This window comes from Pinus tabuliformis, chromosome 7 (genome assembly GCF_031772625.1).
Source record: "Pinus tabuliformis cultivar Carrire ecotype Pingquan chromosome 7, CPIR1, whole genome shotgun sequence".
Classification (NCBI taxonomy): Eukaryota; Viridiplantae; Streptophyta; class Pinopsida; order Pinales; family Pinaceae; genus Pinus; species Pinus tabuliformis.
In genome coordinates, this window is record NC_142293.1 from 1,986,939,289 (window position 1) to 1,986,962,685 (window position 23,397).

Consider the following 23,397-nt stretch of genomic DNA (forward strand, 5'->3'; position numbering starts at 1 on the left):
GCAGTTTCACCTTCATGCTTGTACAGGTCAAAAACATTGAAAATTGGAGATATTCCAACATCAGGGTGTAATTCAATTTCATATGCGTTTGCAGAAAATTTCCTTAATACTCTACATGGTCCAATTTTTTTGAACTTCAATTTGTTATACTCCCTCTTTGGAAATATTTCCCTTCTGAGGTGTGCTAAAACCAAATATCCAACTTCAAAGTTCACCTCTCCTCTTCTCATGTCTGCTCTGGTTTTGTACTTGATGTTGCTATCCTGTCGTTGTTGTTTCACTTGTTCATGTATTGCTTGCATTTTTGAAGCAAAATCTTCTCCCTTTGCACTTCTTATCTCATCTTTTCCCAAGTTTCTTAACTTAGATACTCCTCTTGGATGCATTCCATAAACTATATAGAATGGACTCTATCCTGTACTCTTGTTAGGTGAGTGATTATATGCATATTCAGGTTGTGCCAACACTTGATCCCACTGCTTTGGATTTTATGCAGTAAGACTCCTTAAAAGCTTACCCAAAGTCATGTTCACAACTTCAGTCTGTCCATCAGTCTATGGATGATAAGCAAGGCTTAAACTTAGTTTAGTTCCCAACTTCTTCCATAATGTCCTCCAGAAATGTCCAACAAATTTGGAATCCCTGTCTGAGACAATACTCTTGGGAAACCCATGCAATCTTACAATCTCCTTGAAAAAAAAATTAGCAATGTGAGTAGCATCACTAGTTTTATAACATGGAATAAAATGTGCCATTTTTGAAAATCTGTCCACGAAAACAAAAATTGAATCATTTCCTCTTTGAGTCTTTGGTAAGCCCAAAACAAAATCCATACTTACCATATCCCAAGGCCTATCTGGAATTGGTAATGGAGCATACAAACCTGTGTTTTGGCTTCTTCCCTTTGCATATTGACAGATTTTGCAAGTTTTCACATACTTTTCAACCTCAGACCTCATTTTTGGCCAGAAATAAAATATGTTCAACTGTTCATAAGTCTTCTCTATACCAAAATGTCCTGCAAGTCCACCACTATGTTTCTCTTTCATTAAGTTATCCCTCATTGAACAGCTTGGTATGCACAACTGATTTCTCTTAAAAAATAGTCCATCTTGTAAGAAATAATCCAACCATTTATTCATATCCATAAAAACAGGATTCTTACAAGCTTCAAATGCCTCTTTAAAATCTGAATATGTTTAAGAAAATCAAAACCTAACACTTGAATTTGACTCTCTTGAAGTAATACATTTCTCCTACTTAAGGCATCTGCAACTTTGTTTGATTGGCCATTTATGTGCTTCAAGACAAAATGGAAACCCTGAACATACTCTACCCATTTAGCATGTTTCTAGCTAAGCTTTGACTGCTGCATAATATATTGTAATGCATGGTTATCTAAATAAAGTATGAACTCTTTTGACATCAGATAATGTCTCCACTTCTTCAATGACTGCACAATTACATAGAACTCTTTATCATAAGAATACTACTTCTTCTTTGAATCATTCAAATTTTCACTAAAATAAGCTACAGGTCTATCTTCCTGACTTAAAACACCTCCAATAGCTTCTCCACTAGCATCACATTTCACTTGGAAAGGCTTACTAAAATCAGGTAGAACCAAAATAGGCTTTTCAGTGATCTTCTTCTTCAATTGCTGAAAATTCTTTTCTGCTTCAGCAGTCCATCTAAATGGTTGTTTATCCTTCTTTATGGTCTCAATAATAGGAGCATTGATGTTACTAAAATTCTTTATGAATTTCCTATAAAATCTAGCAAGACCATGAAAACTTCTTACCTCAAAAACACTTTTAGGTGAAGGCCACTCCATGATTGCCTTGATCTTCTCTGGATCCATCTTCAATCCTTCAGTAGAAACAACAAAACCCAAATACACTAATTCCTCTTTCATGAATGATCATTTCTTCAAATTCAACAATAATTTCTCTTGTTGTAACCTTTGTAAGACATAATTCAGATGTCTCATGTGCTCCTCCTTCGACCCGCTGTAAACTAATATATCGTCCAGATATACTATTACCAATTTACCAATAAACTCTTTAAGAACTTCATTCATGAGTCTCATAAACGTACTTGGTGCATTTGACAACCAAAAATCCATTACTCTCCATTCACACAATCCTTCATTTGTCTCAAAGGCAATCTTCCACTCATCCCCTTCTCTTATCCTTATATAGTGATACCCACTCTTAAGATATATTTTTGTAAAATACTTTTCTCCACTCAAACAATCCATCAAATCTTCAATTCTAGGTAAAGGAAATTTGTACCTGATTGTGATTTTATTATTGGCTCTTGAATTAGTACACATTCTCCAACCTCCATCCTTCTTTGGATTCAACACTGTTGGTACTGCACAAGTACTCAAGCTTTCTCTGATTAGTCCTTTGTCAAGTAGTTCCTGAACCTACTTCCTAACCTCTTCATTTTCTGTGGGAGTCATTCTGTAAGATGCTTTTTTGGGTAAATTTTCTCCAGGAATCAAATCTATATGATGGCTAATTCTTATAATGGGTGGTAACTCATTATGAAAATCATCAACAATGATATCACAATAGTAGTCCAACATTTCTTGAATTTCAATGGGTAAATCAGAAACTTTAGTAGAAGTCATTATTACCTTGGGCTTTCAAATTACAACAAAATTTACCTCATTCTCTTCGATCTGCTGCAAGTATTCCTTTCCTCCTAGTAATAGAGTTTTTGGATCAGTCTTCTTTCCTGATGCATCTTCTTCTCCCATAGGTAGAAATGTATGATTGATACCATCTTTACCAAACTTGTAGGTGTTTCTTTTCCCATCATTCATAGCTCCTCTGTCATATTGCCAAGGTCTTCCAAGTAATATGTGACACACATCCATAGGCATCACATCACATACAATTTTATCCTTATATTTGCCCAACTGCAACTCCACTTCACACTATTCATTCACTAACAATTGATGTCCCTTTTGTAACCATGACACCTTGTAAGGTGTTGGATGTCTCATTATCTTTAGCTTGAATTTCTCCACCACTTTTGTAGAAACCAAACTATCAGTGCTGCCACTATAAATGATCATCTGACAACATTTCCCTTGAACCTTACACATTGTTCTGAACAAAGTCTTTCTTTGTGATGGTTCAACTATCTCCTTTGCTGGATTGAGCAAACACTTTATTAATTACCTAAGATTCTCCTCCCTCTGGTATATTTTCTTCTTCTGTCACTGCTGCTTCTCCTTCCTCAACTTGAGAAATAATTTCATTCCTCTGGCTTGTTCCTGCATTCTCTAGGCACTCAAAAGATGTGTGTCCCAGTTTGCTACATCTGTAACATCTTACTTCTCTTCCTTTTCCTCTGCCTCCTCTTCCTCTAGAAAAACTCCCTCTGCCACTTGCATCACCTCCTTTGGGTGCATGTTGGTTTGAGCTGCTGCTAGCTCCATCTTTAGGTGCTGTAGATCGTCCTCTACCACCTTGACTTTCTTTCCCTCAAAAGTACCTTTGGCAGACTGCTTCCTCATGAGTTTTTCTTCAGCTTTCAGTACCATCTTGTAATATTCTTCTACTGTCTTAGGGGATAGTATACTTATCTCATCTTGAAGGTCCATCCTAAGACCATTCACATATCTAGCCACCCTCTCACTTGTATCCTGAATTTTTCCAACTTTTATGCTTACCTTATAGAATTCCTCTGTATATTCTCTCACTGTCATAGACCTCTGTCTAAGATTCTGCATCTGTCTGAACAAGTTTTGTTGATAATTACTTGGTAGGAACTTACCTCTTAGCTTTGCTACCATCCTGTTCTAATTTCTGATTGGTTGCTTGCCAAGGCTCTTTCTTTCTGCCCGCACTCCATCCCATCAAAGTGTCGCGTGTCCTTTTAGCTTGGTGACAACAAACTTTACTTTCTTCTCATCTTTTGTTTCTTCATAATCAAAGAATTTCTCCATGCCATTAATCAAGTATATCAATTCTTCTGGATTCATTCATCCTTCATATATTGAAACCTCAGTCTTTGGCCTAGCTGTGGATCTCAACGCTGATTGGAAGAACCTCATCTTAGGAGTAACTGCTATAGTTTCCTCCTCTCCTTCACCTTCAACCACAAGCTCACTAACATCCCCATTATCTATATTTCGCCCTGTTGTTAATGCTTCTAATCTAGCCTGAATCTGTTGCATAGCTTCCATCACCTCAGCATTTGCAATCAGTCGACCTCTTCCACCATGTCCTTGTCCTCTTCCAACTCTGAAAGCAATTTTAGGTTTTCTTCTCTTGCTACTGAGATTCAATTCAGTGTCAACAGGTTGCTCTGATACCACAAATGGTGGCCTGGGTGCAGGCAATATTGACAAACGCACAAATCCTGCTACAATTTCTTCTAAATCTAATGTACTTCCTTCTTCTCCCTCCACCGGAGTATCAATCATCTATTTCTAGATTGTCTGTTTATAAATTTCCCTTTTTTGGCCACTATCACCAGTCCATTTCCATTAATCGCCCCAACCCTTGTAATCGGGAGAAATTTTCAAAACAGAGGCCCTTTTCTCACTATCAGAGCTGTAATTACAAAGGAATCACGTAATACACCATCGGCAGGGTTTAGAATGTCAATAAAGCAAGTAAGCGTAAATTACACTATCGGCGGTTTCAAATCACCATAATGCAATTACACATGGAAATACACTATCGACGATGTTTTCCCCAATGGGATGCATTAACATCCAAATACACTATCGACAGGTTTCTATTCCATAAGAATGGAATAACACTATCGGTGGGTCACTATCAGCGATTCCACGAGAAGTGGAACAATACTATCATGCTCCGCTAACAGTCCTTTCCTGATGCAATAACATTGTAGCCTTATCAGCAATCACAATTGCGAGTTTCAACGTTCCCTTGCCAGGCTCCTCCTTAAGACTTGCGATGCGATAAGCTTCACGGACCCGATAGGTTATAAATCCTCCTTTATAGTGTTTCGGATCCGAATGTCGCAACTTCAGATTTTGGCACTTCAAAAGGTCAGTCCCTCTCCACTCAAGCACTGCGATGCGATAGTGCTTGCAGACCCGATATGGGTATCAACCACCCTTAATAAGATTTCAAGTCGATATTCTCAATTCGAACTAAGTTTTTCACGATTTCCTAGTGTAACCCAGAATCTCACCTGCAGGACCAAACGAGGTGTATAAAGGAAACAAGGCACGTCGATATGAAGGAAACACACTCAAACAAACTTCAATCAAAGTATTAGTTGGAAAACAAGACCGAACCACTATTGTAAAGACTTAAAAGAAAACGTTGCGTGAAGCCAAAAATACGCATAAACACCATTAATTTTTTAACAGACAAACATAAGTTGAGATGCATAGAAAGGGTTTTGGAGGTCACAACGCCTCCAGGATCGACCAATACACAGAGATGTCCTACTCCTTTACAACAATACGAGATAAACCGACTCGATCAAAATCCCTTTACAATAGCATCAAAATTACATGTATACTGGTTCGTTTTAACAACCAGATCTTAAAACAGAGGCTTAAATTTATTACAACTATGAATTCTGCGAGACATTCTGCTCGAGAACTTCCACTGTGCTAACTAATCCTATCTATTCTACGAGGTATTCTCCTCGTGAACCTCCACTACAGCTTAACTATTTAACATTTATTACATCATGATTTATTCCTAGATTTTATCTCTATGTTTAACTAAAAAAACATGGAAATTGATGGCTAAAGGATCCCACTCCTTTGCTTGTAGATTTTTTTGTATTGTTGGAATAAGTTTGAAGTCTTTTCCCTCCAAGTCTCATGCTCCTGCATCATCGACCATGGTTGATTGTGGTTGACCAAAAAGGCATTGACCATGGTCAACCATATTCAAGCATGATTAGCCACTATTGGTCACAGTTCACCATAGAGACATTGATTAAACATTATGACCATGGTTGATGATGGTGGAGCATGCTTGACCATGGAAGACCATCATTGAATATGGTTGCCATGATACATGATGGTTGACATTGATTGACGAAGGTTGAACATTCTTGAGCATGTTTGATTGATTAAATATCATTTATTTATAGTAATTAATATTAATTCTAATAGCAATGTTAATATATTGATTAAAAATATACTTCCAAATATGGTTAAATTAATGGAGTTTCCTTTAGTGCGACTTTTTGGACTTTCCAGTGTCGTAATCTCGCGGAAACATTTGAGGTGAAATCTTGATTTCTGTTATTTAAACTAGTTTTTTGATTGTATATATCGATTCAACACCTTGGAAAACCCTATGGCACTTCGATTGTGCAGGGGTTACGCATAAAGCTTGTGATTTCAAAAAATTCCACTGGATTTTAGAAAAACTTGACCAAAAAACCCACTAGAAAAACTTCCAAAAAGTCGCACTAAAGACAATTGATAAATTAATGTTCAATGTTATCCAATATTTTCAATTATAAATTATTTATAAACAAAAACAAATAAATTATTGTTATTAATATTCTTTAAAATTTTTAATATTATAATTAATAAATATGGTTAATTATTTACAATATTATTATTATTTTTAATAATATTAATATTTGGTTATATTTATTAATATTTAATTAATTAATAATATGTATATTAATAAATATTTATATTTAATATTTGACAATATTAATAACAATATTTAATTAGAGATATTTATATTAATAAAACATTATTAACAAATATTTATGAATAAAATATTAATAATGAATCACTTTATCCCCAACCCAACACATCCATAATCCCAATTATATAAATAAATAAGAGTAGTGCATAAGCCAAGATATATAACTGTCATAGGCATAAGTCAACACATATATGAATGAGGAAATAAGTAATCCACATTATAAATGTAAACAATTTTAGTATATAAACTAACATAATCAAGCACCCCACAAATTATATAGGAAAACAACGATATTATAAAATCACAAAGTTTATGGAACAACGCATACTCGTGGTGCAACGTTTACATATGATATGCATGCCATGTGGAGCTGGCTATGCATGTTTTGCACATGCCGCATGTACATACACCAAAATAGATGAATCCTGAGCATACGTATAACTCGACCAATTTGCGCACACACGTCACTAGTTCCATAATATGACAAACATAGTCATCTTCCAGGCACGATAGGTGTAACACTGTGTGAGAGAAAAGAAACAAAAGCATAAAAACCTCACTAATAATCCATAAGGTATTGATTTAATGTTAGAGTGGTTGACGGCTTTCGAGGATCGTCTTCGCTGCAATTTAATTGCTCCCTGCATTTAACGAAAAAAATAGAATGTTAGGATTCGATCATCATTGGTGCTCGGGATAAAGTTTATACAAATTTATGGTTGTTTTATGATGACTGTGCAATTTATTGATAACATTTATTGTGTAAAGAAGTTTATTTTGTTCAATCTATTTAAATTTATTTGATGGATGTCTCTGTAAAACATTATTTACTAATTAACAATCCAGAGGAGGAGCTATAAATTAAAATAAATTTATAAAAATACATGTATATATATTTTATTATATTGAAAAGTAAGTTGATTTTAAAATAAGTACATGATGTGGGGTCAGGGCAGTGGGCTATCTCGTTCGCCCACCGCGTTCGATTTTCCCCACTGCCACTACTGCTGTGCTGTATGATTGTTCCATTGTGAATGTATGATGTGATGGTTGTCAACTCATCTGACAAGTATAATGTAATAAAAAGGGGGCTCCATATGGCTTCTCCCAGGAACTAGCCCCTCTTAAAAAAAAATGTTTTTTTTTTTATTTTTTTAATTTTAATTTAATTATAAATAATTTTTATGTTGAAAGCAAAAAGTTATTGTTTATTTATTATTTTAAAATATTTTTAATAGTAAATTTATGGTATTAATAAATCATTATAATTGTTTCTAATAAAATTTATTTACAAGTTAAAATTTTAGATCTAAGATTTTTGTGATCTATCTGAAGCAACTAATGTTGATGTTTCGAACATTGTCATGAGGATTTTCAAATTAATAATAATAATAATAATAATAATAATAATTTAAAGTAAAGTTAATTTATTTCAAATTCCAATAGTGTGAGTTGCACTATAAAGTATGAGGAAAGCATTTAGATGTTTATACATATTTAGGAACTATTTATTTATATAGTGACCTTAGTTTATAGAAGATATAAAATAAAATAATAAAATAAACAAATTAAATTAAATATGTTTAATTAAATTTAAAATACACATATATATAAAACTTTCATGCTTTAAATCTATTTTTATGTGGCTAAGAGTTTGTCTTTAAGGAAATCTATTAACAACCCAAAATAAAGCATACTCCTTTGCACACCGCCAATGAATAATTTTATGTGGCTTTGCTAATTTGACAATTAAATTATGATAAATTTTCCTATTATTAATATATATATTCATATATATCTATATGTAATTCAATTATATATATATATATATATATATAATATTTCATAAAATATTCATTTTTCTATATATCAACCAAATAAAAAAAATAAAAAATAAAAACATTAAAGCGCCACAACTTATATTAATTAACAAATGAGTCGTCTACCAACGTAAAGTAATTGCCCGAACCGCCAAAAGTAGCTGGAATCCGTGGAGAAAATTTCAAAAAATCTTGTAGAGACAATGTTTGAATCGTGTTTTTGATGGTGGAAATGGATTAACACCATCAAAAACGTCTAAGACACCTAAAATTTTGAAGTTTAACCACTATAACTTAGATTTACAAAAATTCTTCCCAAATTTTCTCTAAATATAACCAAAATTTCCATAATCTCCAGGTAATTCGTCCTCCGAGTTAGACTAGCGCATTAACGAATGACGGTTATAGATTCAATTCACTGACACCATTGCATTTTTCGAACACAGATTTATAGTTTTGTCCCTATAGAGATCCGCAACCAGCTCACACCGGCCATTTAAGACAAGCTAAACTTATACATCCAGCTCACACCTGCCATTTACGACAGGATCCATCAGTTAAGAGGACCAAAAGTCCGCAGCCAGCTTACACCTGCCATTTAAGACAGGCTGCATCAGTTAAGACCGCCAAACGTCCACAGCCAACTCACACCTGCCATTGTAGACAGGCTCCATCAGTTAAGACCGCCAAAGGTCCACAGCCAACTCACACCTGCCATTGTAGACAGGCTCCATCAGTTAAGACCGCTAAACGTTCAGAGCCAGCTCACACCAGCCATTTCAGACAAGCTCCATCAACGAAGACGCCTAAATGTTAACCAATAACAATACAGTTGTTGTTTGTTCCCATCTTAAATCAGTGGGGCTGGTTAATAAAACAAAGGTATCTTGGAATATAATGAGGGGACCTTTCTGGGATTTTTTTGTCTCAATTTCTGTCCATAGCTTATTTTCTAAAATTCAGCTGGAAATCGAAGAAAAGGTATAATTTTAAGTTGTTTGAATTCATAATATTCCAATGATTCGAAGATTTAAGAGTGTTAGAATCCTTTTATGTATTCAAATATATTTAATTTAAACGATTCAAAATTATAATCTCATGGAGAATCATATTATCAAAATGAAAAAAAAACAAAAAAAAAAAAAATCAAAACAATCCATAATATCATATTATTAAATCAAAACAATCCAGAAAATCATATTACTAAACAAAAACAATCCAGCAAATCTTCCCATGATATCATGTCTCACTCATATCTTCTCTTCGGCAAGGAGAAACAATTTATTCCTATTAATTATTACAGCTAGAGCTACAGACTCTGGATTATCACACAATTAACACCAATGCGATAGCTTTATTGGTTTTCAGCTTTATTGGTTTTCAATTGGGCATCTTAGTTACAGGCAGCTCTTCACTGGTTTTCATGTCGATTTCTCCCAAATTCTCCAACTCAAATAACTCAGTGCTTGAACGACTAACATCATCGTCCTCCTTCTCTTAGTCTTTTTTGTGAAGATTCAGATAAAATGTGAACAGAATTGGAAAAGGAGATGTAGGTCACAGGTGAAGCCTGCACCTTGAGACTACAATCAGAACAGAGAGATCACTCTCGTACACTCTACATTCATGAATGAAGGATTGCATCATTAAGTACAACACTAGAAATTACGAAGTTGAAACCAAACCCCTAAACTCTAGGAACTAATCCTAAACTAGGGGAGATATCTTACAACTTGTGTAACCATTTTCTCCATTAATACAAAATAATATTATTATTCTCAATTCCCCCCCTTAATGGAGAAAGGGTTGTCCTGAACTCCTAGCATCCTTCTAAACAATTCAAACTTCACACGTGCAAGAGGCTTTGTAAAAAATTCAGCCATATTGTCACAAGTTTTACAATATTCAACAATAATTTCTTTTGAATGTAGTTCCTCTTTGACAAAATGGAACTGAGTGTCTATATGTTTGGTGTCTTTATGAAACACTGGATTGTATGCCAATTTAATGGTGCTCTGGTTGTCGCTTTTTATGGAAGTGGAATTCTTCTGTTCTTCTCTTGCATCATTGAGAAGCCTTCTCAACCAGATCGCTTCACACGTCGCTGCACACAATGCTTAATACTCAGCTTCACACGAAAATAAGGCTACAGTGCTCTGCTTCTTGCTGCTCCATGCTATGACCCCAGATCCTATGCTGAATGCGTAACCTGTGATGGACCTTCAATCATCCAAGTTACCCGCCGAATCTGAATCTGAAAAACCTGCTAGAATAACATCAGATGCGTCAGTGTATAAAATGCCATAGTTAACAGTACCACAAAGATACCTCAACACACTTTTTGCTGCTACCCAGTGACTTTCAAGCGGTTTTGACATGAATTGGCTCAACACACTAACAGAGTATGCCAAGTCAGGTCTGGTTGTTGTGAGATATATCAAGCTGCCAACCAACGTTTTGTACATTGTAGCATCAACCTCCTTAGTTCCATCGTCACTGCACAACTTCAGATTCTGCTGCAAAGGTGTCGCTGCTGATCTACACTGATCCATACCAAACTTTTCCAATAGATTTCTGGCATACTTCCCTTGGGTAAGAAAAGTTTAACCAGTATCTCTCCATACTTCTAGTCCCAGACAGTAATGAAGGCTTCCGATATCTTTCATCTTAAAAACTTGTGCCATAAGCCTTTTGATTCCTCTGATTAAATCATCTACATCTCCTGTTATAATCATGTCATCTACATACGAAGAAATCAGAATAATTTGCCCCTGCTTATTGTACTTGGTATACAAATTTGGGTCATTTAAACTTTTATGAAAGCCATACTCTAAAAAGAAAGAATCAACCTTTTCGTACCAAGACCTGGTTGCTTGCTTTAAGCCATATAAAGCACTTTTCAATCTGCAAACAAGATATTCCTGCCCCTGCTTTACAAACCCTTCTAGCTATACTAAGTAAATTTCCTCTTTTAACTCACCATTAAAAAATGCAGATTTAACATCAAGCTGATGTAGCTCCCAATTATATCTAGTAGCTAAAGAAATAAGCATTCTGATTGTATTTAACTTTGCTACAGGTGAAAAAGTATCATCAAAGTCTATACCTTCATGCTGTGAATATCCTTTTGCAACCAACCTAGCTTTTAATTTCTCTATACTTCCATCTGCATTCATTTTTGGTTTAAACTGCCATTTACATCCTCTGGGTGTTTTATTTTTAGGAAGTTCAACTAAATCCCAAGTGTCATTTCTAAGGATATATTCTATCTCTTCATTCATTGCAGCCCTCCACTCCTTAAATTGACTAGCTTCTTTGTAATTAGTGGGCTCTACAATGTTCAAAACATTTGACCTCAAAGCATAGTCTTTAAATTTTAATGGTTTTTGAGTCTTCCTACCTGATCTCCTTAGTAGGGGACTTACCTCAAATTTGTTTTCTTCATATTTAAATGGGCTTGCATTATCACCTTCTTGATGTTCTTCTTTTTGCTCTTGTTTCTGCTCTTGCTCTCTTTCATCCTTGTTGTTTTCATCCATCAACAATGGAATGTGCCAATCATCACCAATGTCATCTTTCCCTTCCTATACCTGTTCATGAAACACTACATCCCTTCTTGCAAATATCTTACGCGACTCAGGATTGAACAATTTATATGCTTTAAATTCTGTGCCATAACCAACAAAGATGCATTTAACAACGTTAAGGTCTAATTTCTTCCTATCAGCTTTGGGTATATGGGAAAATGCTTTTGACCCAAATACTCTTAGATGGTTTACTGCTGGTTTGAATCCATATAGAGCTTCAAAAGGAGTTTTGAAGCCAAGATACCTGGTAGGACTTCTGTTCTTCAAATATACAGTAGTATTAATAGCCTCTGCCCAAAAACTTTTAGACAGACCCTTACCTTGTAACATGCTCCTTGCGCACTCCGCTAAGGTTCTGTTTTTGCACTCTGCAACTCCATTCTGCTGTGGTGTATGTGGCACTGTAAACTGCTGAACAATCCCGTGAGATTTGCAGAATTTCATGAATTCCCCTAGCTTGTATTCTGCCCCTTATCAGATCGGAGAATTTTTATACTCTTACCACACTGTTTTTTCACCAGCTTTTTAAATTCTATAAAGCACTGGAAAGTCTGACTTTTCTTACTCAGAAAATAAACCCGTGAATATCTAGTGCATTCATCAGTAAATAACAGAAAATAATACGCTCCACCTAGCGACCTCGTCTGTATAGGTCCACATATATCGGCGTGCACTAGCTCTAAAATATCTATTTCCTTCCTCCTACCATGCACAGTAAACTGTTCTCTATGTATTTTACCTAAGGCACAACCATCACAATCTAACTGAATATTACGAAAGTTAGGGAGCCCCTCAACCATACCTTTTCTCTGCAATTGCATGAGGTCCTGCAAATTCAAGTGACTGAATCTTTGATGCCAGAGTTGTTCGGCTGTCGATCCTCCTGCAACCATGGCTCGCTTTGATATACTCTTTACATCCAGTCTGTATAGGCTTGCAACGGGCACGCCTATTGCAACTATTTCTTTCCTGCAATCCTATCACACAATGAGTCTTGAAGAACTCGACTTGCATATCTTGATCAGTTATCATGGATAGAGATGTTAGATTTTTCTTAATTCCAGGTACATATAAAACATTTTTAAGGTGACTAATTTTTCCATTTGGTAACTTGACTAGAATAACCCCATAACCTTTAATCTCGTATCCACTTTCATCTCCTAAATAGATTTTTGATCCGTATGTACTTTCTTCAAGACATTCAAAAAATTCATTTTTACCTGTCATGTGAGAGGATGCTCCGGAATCGACATACTAGATATCGTCCTCATTAGATTTGAAAGGGCACAGTCGACTGTGAATAATGGAAATTCATGACTGAAATCTTCATCTTTTTCAACATCTTCTTCAACGAAGTATCCTCTGTGCTTTGCAATTGCCAGCTTTCTATTTGCATCATCAGCCTGCTTCTTAAAGCATACATTCTGTACATGACCCTTCTTTCCACAATAATAACATTTCTTTACAGAATTATTTGCAAGCATACCTTTATATGGACTCTTTTGCACTGTTCCTCCTCTCTGCTCTGATTTCCGTTGTGGCTGCTTCCCTCTGAATGATCGTCGTTTCGCCATCAACGCAAGATCATCACTCTGGGGGTTCAAGTTCTGCCGCCGCTCCTCCTCTTGCAGCAAGATCCCTGTCAGATCTTCAAATGTGGGCGCTTTCTCCCTTGCTGCCAATCCAATGATAAACATTTGAAATTCATCTCACATCCTGTTCAGTGTGATTGTGACGAGATCAGAGTCAGACACCTTCTCTCCGATGTCCCCCAATCCGTCTTTCACATCTTTAATTCACACAATAAATGCAACAGCAGTCTCACTTTCGTCCATCCTCATTGAAAATAACTTGCTTTTAAGCACCATAATTCGACTTGTTTTCTCGGTCTGATACAGACTTTTGATGGTCGTCCAGATCTCCGCGAACGGTTTACAGTCTCTGATGTGCGGGATAATGGTGTCCTTCATGGACATCTTCAACAAAAATTTCGCCTTGTTCTCTCGTTTATCCCATTCTTGCTCATGTGCCCCTGTGTTCGGCCTCTGCTCATCACCTGTAACTATGGACAAAGCATTCGCACCCTCAAGCAAGGTCTGGATCTTAATCTTCCAATTCGTGAAGTTAGATCGGTCGAGTTTGCTAGACTCGTGGAGATAAGATTCCATCGTATTACTCATTCTGATCAGATATACAAAATGAATCTACCCAACAGTAAAAAAAATCGATACCTGTCAAATCGATCTGTCACTTTTCTGCCACTGATCTGTTGGTCCCCTGATCTACCCACTGATTCAGTGCCAGCAATATCTGACAAATCTGCAAAATCAATCCCGCTCCGATGAGCAAATTTGTCGTTTTTCAATACAACCGAAAAATCGATCTTATCAAAACTGATCTGATCTGCCTCTCCTGGATAGATCCGCAACTTCTCCGATCTGCTCCCCTCGCAAATTGTCAAACGAAGATGAGGCTTCCCGCGGATCTCCTTGAAGATGAGTTGGCACCCTCCCGAGCGAAAAACCTGTGCCCAGATGAAATCGATATAAGTTAGAACGCTTGGCGCGATTTTTCTGTGCGATTCCGCGCCAGATTGGTATTTTGACACGTTGGCGTGATTAATGGCCAAACATACGCACCAGTTGCGCTTCCTAGCACGACTGTGAGCGCGAAAAATGCGCCAACCCCCTTCTACTCAGAAAATTAAAAATCATCTGAGTCTGAGCTAGGTGTTCTGCAATCCACCTTCTCAATTGAGCACAAAGCTCTTGTGTACACGTGGCCACAAAGGCACCTCAAGCCACAAAGGCGATTCTGCCACAAAGGCAAGCTGGCCACAAAGCCCCTTCAGCCACAAAGGCGATGAAGGATCAGACTCACCCAATCTGAGCTCTGATACCAAGATAAAATGTGAACAAAATTGGAAAAGAAGGAGATGTAGCTCACAAGTGAGGCGTGCACCTGAAGACTACACTCAGAACAGAGAGATCACTCTCGTACACTCTACATTCATGAATGAAGGATTACATCATTAAGTACAACACTAAAAATTAGGAAGTTGCAACCAAACCCCTAAACTCTAGGAACTAATCCTAAACTAGGAAGATACGTTACAACTTGTGTAACCATTTTCTCCATTAATACAAAATAATATAATTATTTTCCAATGATTCCTAGTTACCATAGCTTCCATGATGTCGATGGATATAATTATTTTCCAATGATTCCTAGTTACCATAGCTTCCATGATGTCGATGGATTTTAAGAGTCGTCAATTGCGTCCTTAGCTGCAGTTTGTCCACCTTATGAATACCAAGTTTCAATTCTCTGACATGGATGGGTCTACTAGTGCGTAATTACAAGGATGGATTTCGATTATGGATGGGTCTACTAGTGCGTAATTACAAGGATGGATTTCGATTAAGGATGGGATGTTTGCCCTATTTGTGAATAATTTTTCGCTCAAAGGAAACATTCCCTTGACATTGTAGATAGGTTCCATCAGTTAAGACCGCCAAACGTTCAGAGCCAGCTCACACCAGCCATTTCAGACAAGCTCCATCAACGAAGACGCCTAAATGTTAACCAATAACAATACAGTTGTTGTTTGTTCCCATCTTAAATCAGTGGGGCTGGTTAATAAAACAAAGCTATCTTGGAATATAATGAGGGGACCTTTCTGGGAATTTTTTGTCTCAAATTTCTGTTCATAGCTTATTTTCTAAAATTCAGCTGGAAATCGAAGAAAAGGTATACTTTTAAGTTGTTTGAATTCATAATATTCCAATGATTCGAATATTTAAGAGCGTTAGAATCCTTTTTTGTCTTCAAATATATTTAATTTAAACGATTCAAAATTATAATCTCATGGAGAATCATATTATCAAAATGAAAACCCCACCCCCAAAAAAATCAGAACAATCCATAAAATCATATTACTAAATCAAAAAAATCCAGAAAATCATATTGCTAAACAAAAACATTCCAGCAAATCTTCTAATGATATCATGTCTCGCTCATATCTCCTCTTCGGCAAGGAGAAACAATTTATTCCTATTAATTATTACAGCTAGAGCTACAGACTCTGGATTATCACACAATTAACACCAATGCGATAGCTTTATTGGTTTTCAATTGGGCATCTCAGTTACAGGCAGCTCTTTATTGGTTTTCATGTCGATTTCTCCCAAATTCTCCAACTCAAACAACTCAGTACTTGAACGACTAACATCATCGTCCTCCTCCTCTTGGTCTTTTTTGTGAAGATTCCTAGTTACCATAGCTTCCATGATGTTGATGGATTTCTGAGAGTCGTCAGTTGCGTCCTCAGTTGCAGGTTGTCCACCTCATGAATACCAAGTTTCAATTCTCTGACATGGATGGGTATACTAGTGCGTAATTACAAGGATGGATTTCGATTATGGATGGGTCTACTAGTGCGTAATTACAAGGATGGATTTCAATTATGGATGGGATGTTTGCCCTGTTTGTGAATAATTTTTCGTTCAGAGGACACATTCCCTTGACACAATTTGAGGGCATGGGGATAGTGTATGGGAAAAGGAGATCCAAGTTTTAACTCGTTATTGAAGAAGACACTCTAACATTCTTATAAAATTTTAGTATTATATCTATAAAATATGATGACAGTACATTCATTCTTAGTCCACAAACACCAAACACCATTATCATACATAATGTTCTAAATACCAGATAATGATAATTAATAAGTGTGTTAATTTTAGAATAAGTTATCAAAAATTTAATGTAATTATTAATAATTATTAAATGGATGGCAGAGATTTAACTTCTACCTAATATTTTCAAATATTTTCAAAGATAGTTATATCTTCTACCTTTTAATTTAAAAAATCATTTGAATATGAGTTATATTTCTTTTGAACCTATGGTATTAGCAAGTCACTATATTTCTTTTGAACATATGGTTAAGGATCTCTAAGAGAAAGTGAAGTGAATATCCATGATTATTGTTACATGTTTTTTCTAAATGTATTTATATTTAATTCATATATTGTTAATTTTTTTCTATAAATAATTTGTAATAATAATAATAATAATAATAATTTAAAATAAAACTATAGTCAATTTTTATACTTTTTTTTTTAACTTTACAATTTGAGATGTGTCATGAAGTCCTTTGATGCTAATTGGTATTTTCTAGTCATTCAATTTATATATATATACACACACACACGTGTGTGACACAACAAATACTAAATCATATAATTTATGTGAAGAATTGGATCATTATGCAATTCTAGTTGGCATTATTCATATTTGTTTTTTATAAACCTTCACTCACACATATATACACATCAATCATATCACTGCAAATATATTATGGTGCAAAGTATTATATTCATTTAGTGTCCAACAAGTCTTATTGACTAAGTTTGTGCTTGATAAGATGGAGAAGCAAATTGATGATGAGCAGATGACGGTGAGGAGGGTGATGATGATTCTAATGGTTATGAATTGTACAATCATTTTCTAGTATTGGGTGAGGTTGTATGTGCCTTGGTGCTACTGTATAATGCATGGATTTGGTGATTGGTACGGGTAGGGATGGATCAAGAACTAGATTCACCACTGAATTTGTACAAAATGGAACATTTTTTAGTTTGAGAGAGGATGTACATGTATAGATTTGGGAGACAAGGATGATTTATATTTTTTAATACCCTAGATGCAGTCCTCAAATTAGTGATATTTGTTTATATATGCAATGAATGATCAAGAGACAAGAAATGTGATATGTAAATTGTACATTAAATGTAAAAAAAATACATCACCAATTGTAGATGATCAAGAATAATAACATGTGGGGGTTATTCTTCTAGATGAGAGGGGGCTAAAAATGACCAAAGTCAAATTCTAATATTGTATTCCTTGTCTTTTCTTACATCATCTTATGTCATACCAACCTTTGAGTTAGTGGGAAAAGTAGTTATGCAAGCATTTTACGAATCCATGTGATACATTATTAGCGTGCAAACATATACCAATGCTTAGAGGCATGCAAGAGACTTGTTCATTATTCAATCAATATTTCTTGGTCTTGACCTTTGCAATAAATATGGAAGAGAGTTTATGCTAAATCCAATAGATAACAGTGAAACCATAACTAAGAATCTTGTGCATATCTACTATTGATATTTCTTAGCTAGTTCATTGAAGAAAGAAGTGGGATTGAACAAGGGGTTGTGTTTTAGAGAAGGATGTTCCCTTATTTTAGTTGTGTAGGTTGAGGAGAAAAGATAGATAGTATGTTCAGATTGTTGTCAGAGTGAATAGACTACTATAGGGTGAAATGTCATATACATGAGGATTATATCTAGTCAGAAGCATCTATCTTGTCAATTCATAGCCCCAACTTAGGAGCAGGCTATTGTAAAGAGATTAAATGTGATATGTAATGCAAACTTGAAGGTGATGGAAAGATTGAAAGTAAAATTATATGTATTGTAGGCAATCGATCGCTTTGCAAAACACATAAAATAATGGTTTTTAAACTTAACTAACAACATAAAATAGAGACAATATACCATATTAGCAACACATGAAAACAAAAATCATAAAAGGCTTCACTCCTTTCCTAAGCTACATCTCTTGGTCCAGCTACCAATGTTGGGCCTCTTTTCTTAAGTGCTCAAATTCGTGTTTACAGGGATTGATAGTACTTAGAATGTAAAAATTATGTCTCCGTTATCTTCAGAACAGTAAAAAACACCTAGCTGGGCTTTTTTTGGTCTCAGTTTGGCCAAAAATTGAAGAAGTTATGCTCTCCCAAATTTTTTTTAAGCGAACTGCTTTACAAAATGGACTGCACTACTATCCATCCTACGAATCCACCTTTTTCAGGTGCACCAAGCGTAACTTCGCCCGGTGCTGGTGAGGTTCTCATCGGATTGGGTGAAAAATGTCACCTACTTTAATTGCCCAATAAGGCCTGTAGGTGGAAAATTATGGCCACATGGGGCCATGTGCCCAGGGGCTGGGGCTAACTGCCTGCCCCTGTCAGCATAGCCCCCTGGATCTTCGGAATTTGGTTCCGTGTGCCCATAAAAATGGGGGTCATTCCTTATTTTCCGTGCCTGAATACTGACCCCTCTTCTTTGTCGCTCACTAAGTCACATGGTTGTATCAAATCGTGGGATGGTCCCAAAACTCCACCTGTGTTGTTCGGCTCCTCACGCTGGTAATATGGTATGTGCACAAGACCATGGGATAGTCCCCATGCTTCTGCCCCACAACTGTTAAACACTTTGTTGCATTGCTAGTGGTTCCATGGGCTGCATGTAATACAGGGCTAGTCCCCATGACTCTGCCCTCAAATCCGTTGAACTCCTACACTGTTTACATATGGTCTGGTGGCAAGGACTATGGTTCTGGAACCTGGCTTCGGGGCTAAGCCCTAGCCTTCGGATCCCCTACCTGTGGTCCTGTGGGCATGCAGTGACCGAGGGCTAGATGACCCCATTCCCTGGACGTAAAACATACACCATTCAAATAAAAATGCGTGGCTATAAAGGTTAAGATCCACCGAGCAGCCTGGCTGTAAGGCGCCTTATGGCGGGACGATAGGTCATGCATTTGAATCCTGTGGAGGAAGTTTGGTCGATAACAAAATTCTAATGCACTCTTGGGAGGCCACGTGGAAGCCCTCCATTGGTCCACGTGGCTTCCATTCATTCAATCACATAAACACCATTCAACCAATCAAATCACAACACAATTCAACCAATATGGAGAGGACACTTGGTGGCCAGTCACTGGACCAAGAAACCAAATCAACATGTCCAGTCACCCTGCCCAGTTAGTGTACGGACTACCCAGTCAGCGCTTTTGCATCCAACCTACAATTTTTTTGCCTATTTTGGAAAATGATCTGAATGTGATATGAAGAGGATACGATATTAGTTTTGAGCAATTCAAGTTGCATTGGATTTCAGATGTCGAGATCTACGTTTTGGTATAGGTTACGAGAAATTTTGAACACTTTGAGTTTGGAGCACTTTACTGATCCCCTGGATCACACCTCCCAACTAGAAGCTTTTCAACCTCCAAAAGACTATTTTCAGTAAACAAACAAATGAGGGTACAATTCCCTCACGCTTCCCTTTTTAATTCATTTGGCTTTTCCTGGTTTTGTACCTTTGAACCCCACATGAAGGTGCTTCCTGTTCCTTCTCCTTGAAGTTCTTGTTTCTCTATCAAGGATAACATCTTGCTACACTTCTTCAAGATATTTAGAAGAGAAAAGATGTGTTAAATAAATCTGAACTTTCTCTCCTGTGTCCTCAATCAAAGGAGGCTTATCCAATTTCAAGTTCTTTTCACCTCGAAGTTCCTTTGTTGATGCAAATCCTTACTTCATCTCCAACCTGAAAACTACTATCAACATGATTTAGCCTTGTTCTTGCCTTGACTCTTCACCAAGTGTGATCGCCATCGTCATGCACCATTATTCAACAAAGCCAAAACACTAGGAGACCCACAATAAGATGTATTAGAACTAATGTTCCCTTTCTCAAGTAGCTCTTGCATCTACTTCTTGATTCCTTCATTCTCTAACACTGACATCTTGTTCAAACCAATATTCAAAAGTGATGCATCGAGCTGCAAATGAACTTCATGTTGCTTTCCTATTTTGGCAGGAAACACATTAGATTCTTGAAAAATCTTATCACATGTGTTAAGAACTTTAACTAAATCAGATTTTAATGTTCCTTCACATCCTTGGAAGGCTTTAGATTCATCAAAATATTTATGTTTAATCATCAACAATGCAAAATTCTGACTAGCATTTACAAGCCTCTTCATTGATCCAACATTCACAAGTGATAAATTCAACTTCTTGTTATGTGCTCTAACAATGTAATCAATCCCATATTTAAACAAATGATACTTGTTCTTATGGAAATCAAAAATGGATTTCTTGTCATATAAGTATGGGCTTCCCAAAATAGTCCCACAAATGTCAAGTGGTACCACATCAAGTTCAACCAAACCAATAAAATTTGCAGTGATGGAAAATCTAAGTATGCATTTTCTTGTCACTTGAAACTTGGAATTGTCACATACCCTACCCAAAGGATAAGGTTTAGGATGAGGAATGGTTTCCGAATTTAGTTTCTTGACAATGTCTTCTGAAATGACGTTTCTTTGTGTACCACTATCAAACAAAGTATCTAATTTGTTATGTTTTCTGATGACTCTAATATGAAAAAGATCTATTCTTACTCTTTCATTTTGAGTTTCAATGGGTTTGCTAGAAGAAATAGTACTTGCAATTGAATCCTTACCTTTCAATCCCATGGCTATGATTTTTGTTTCATCTCTGGAATCAGATCCTAGATCTTGTTGTGTAGTTGCAACAATATTTTCTTTCTCCTTGTTATTAAACTTTTTGGGTCTCATCTCAGGATGAAGTTTCCAACAGTGGTCTTCATCATGGCCTTCTTTAGAACAATGCTTACATGTGAGTTTTTCTCCCTCTTTCTTGACTGAAGCATTCTTTTTATCCTTGCCTTTGAACTTCCCTTTTCCTTTTTCTCCAGACTTAAATGACTTCTCACTAGTTTCTTCAGAAACATTCTTCCCTCTTTCTTCTAAATGAGTTACTTCTACACAAACTTCATCTAGTTTTGTAGGGTTAAACATGAGAATCATGTGTCTTAAGTAACTATGAAAACCTCCAACGTATTTGAGTAGAATATCTTGGGAGGACAAATATATTCCCAAAATCATAGCCCTTTTCCTAAATTGTTGAGCATAGTTTTGCATGTTTTATCCCTTAGCTTGCATAAAGTATTGCCAATCCATTATAGCATTTTGCATGTATGCTAATGCATAAAATTTTCTTCTTATTGCAACAACAAAATAATTCCAAGATGATAAAACCTTACCATATTTCTTCATGTCCTCTTGAGTTTTGGCCTCCCACCAAATAAGTGCTACACTTTCCAACCTAAGAGAAGTGAGTTGAATTTTGGTTTCCTAAACCTTGATTCTTTGTATCTTGCAATACACTTCAATCTTATGAATCCAATTATCTAATTTCTTAGCATACCTCTCCATTATACATAGGCATACCAAACTTTATGTGAAGCTTTAACAAAGGAGTTTTACCATGTCCCTTTGGAGAATTTGGAGGTGTTTCTGAAAGGGTATAAGAAGTATAAGATGAGGATGAGGATGGAGGTTAAGCTGGTGGCTTGACACCATTCCCTTCATTCCTTTTTAGAGGTTTGTCTCCTTTTCCTCTATCTCCTTTTGGAGGTTTTGAGCTCTCTCCTTACAACCCTGAATTCCTCTCTTCATAAATAACCTTTACCATTTCATACATTTCAAAGAAATAATTTCTAAAAATTCTTTCCTCATCAAACATCCCTTACCTTCTTCATGTGCCATGACTAGTAAATCTTGAGGTGTGTGTGTTCCCATTGAAACAATGTGCAGCCTTGGCTCCACAATTTCTCCTTCTCCTATCTTAAGATTCAACCTTGTAAGCATCAGAAAACACTTATAAACAAAATCAAACCTTGAAAAGAACCTTGAGCTCTAATACCAAACTAATATGTAATGCAAACTTAAAGGTGATGGAAAGATTGCAAGTAAAATTTTATGTATTGTAGTCAATGGATAACTTTCCAAAACACATAAAATAATGGTTTTCAAACTTAGTTAACAACATAAAATAGAGACAATATACCATATTAGAAGCATATGTCAACAAAAATGATAAAGGAGTTCACCCCTCTCCTAGGCTACATCTCCTGGTCCAACTTCCAATGTTGGGCCTCTTCCATTAAGTCCTAAAATTTGTGTTTACATGGATTTACAGTGCTGAAAATGTAAAAATTATGTCTCCAATGGATTCAGAACAATAAAAAACCCCTAGTTGGGCTTTTGTTGGGCCCAATTTTCCAAAAAATGAAGAAGTTATGCTCTCGCAAAGTTTCTTTTGCTATATTCTCTACAAAATGGACTGGACTACTATCCATCCTACGAATCTGCATTTTCTGGGCATGCTGAGCAACAATTTCGCCCCGGACCAGTGATATTCACGCTGGTTTGGGTGCAAAATGTCACTTACTTTAATTTCCCAGTAAGGCTTGTAGGCAGAAAATTATGGCCACATGGGGCCATGTGCCATGGTGTTGGGGCTAATCGCTTGCTCCCATTGGCATAGGCCCCTCAATCTTCAATGGTTTGTTTTGCATGCTCATAAAAATAGGGTCATTCCTTATTTTCCACGCCCAAATACCAAGCCTTCTGCTTTACCGT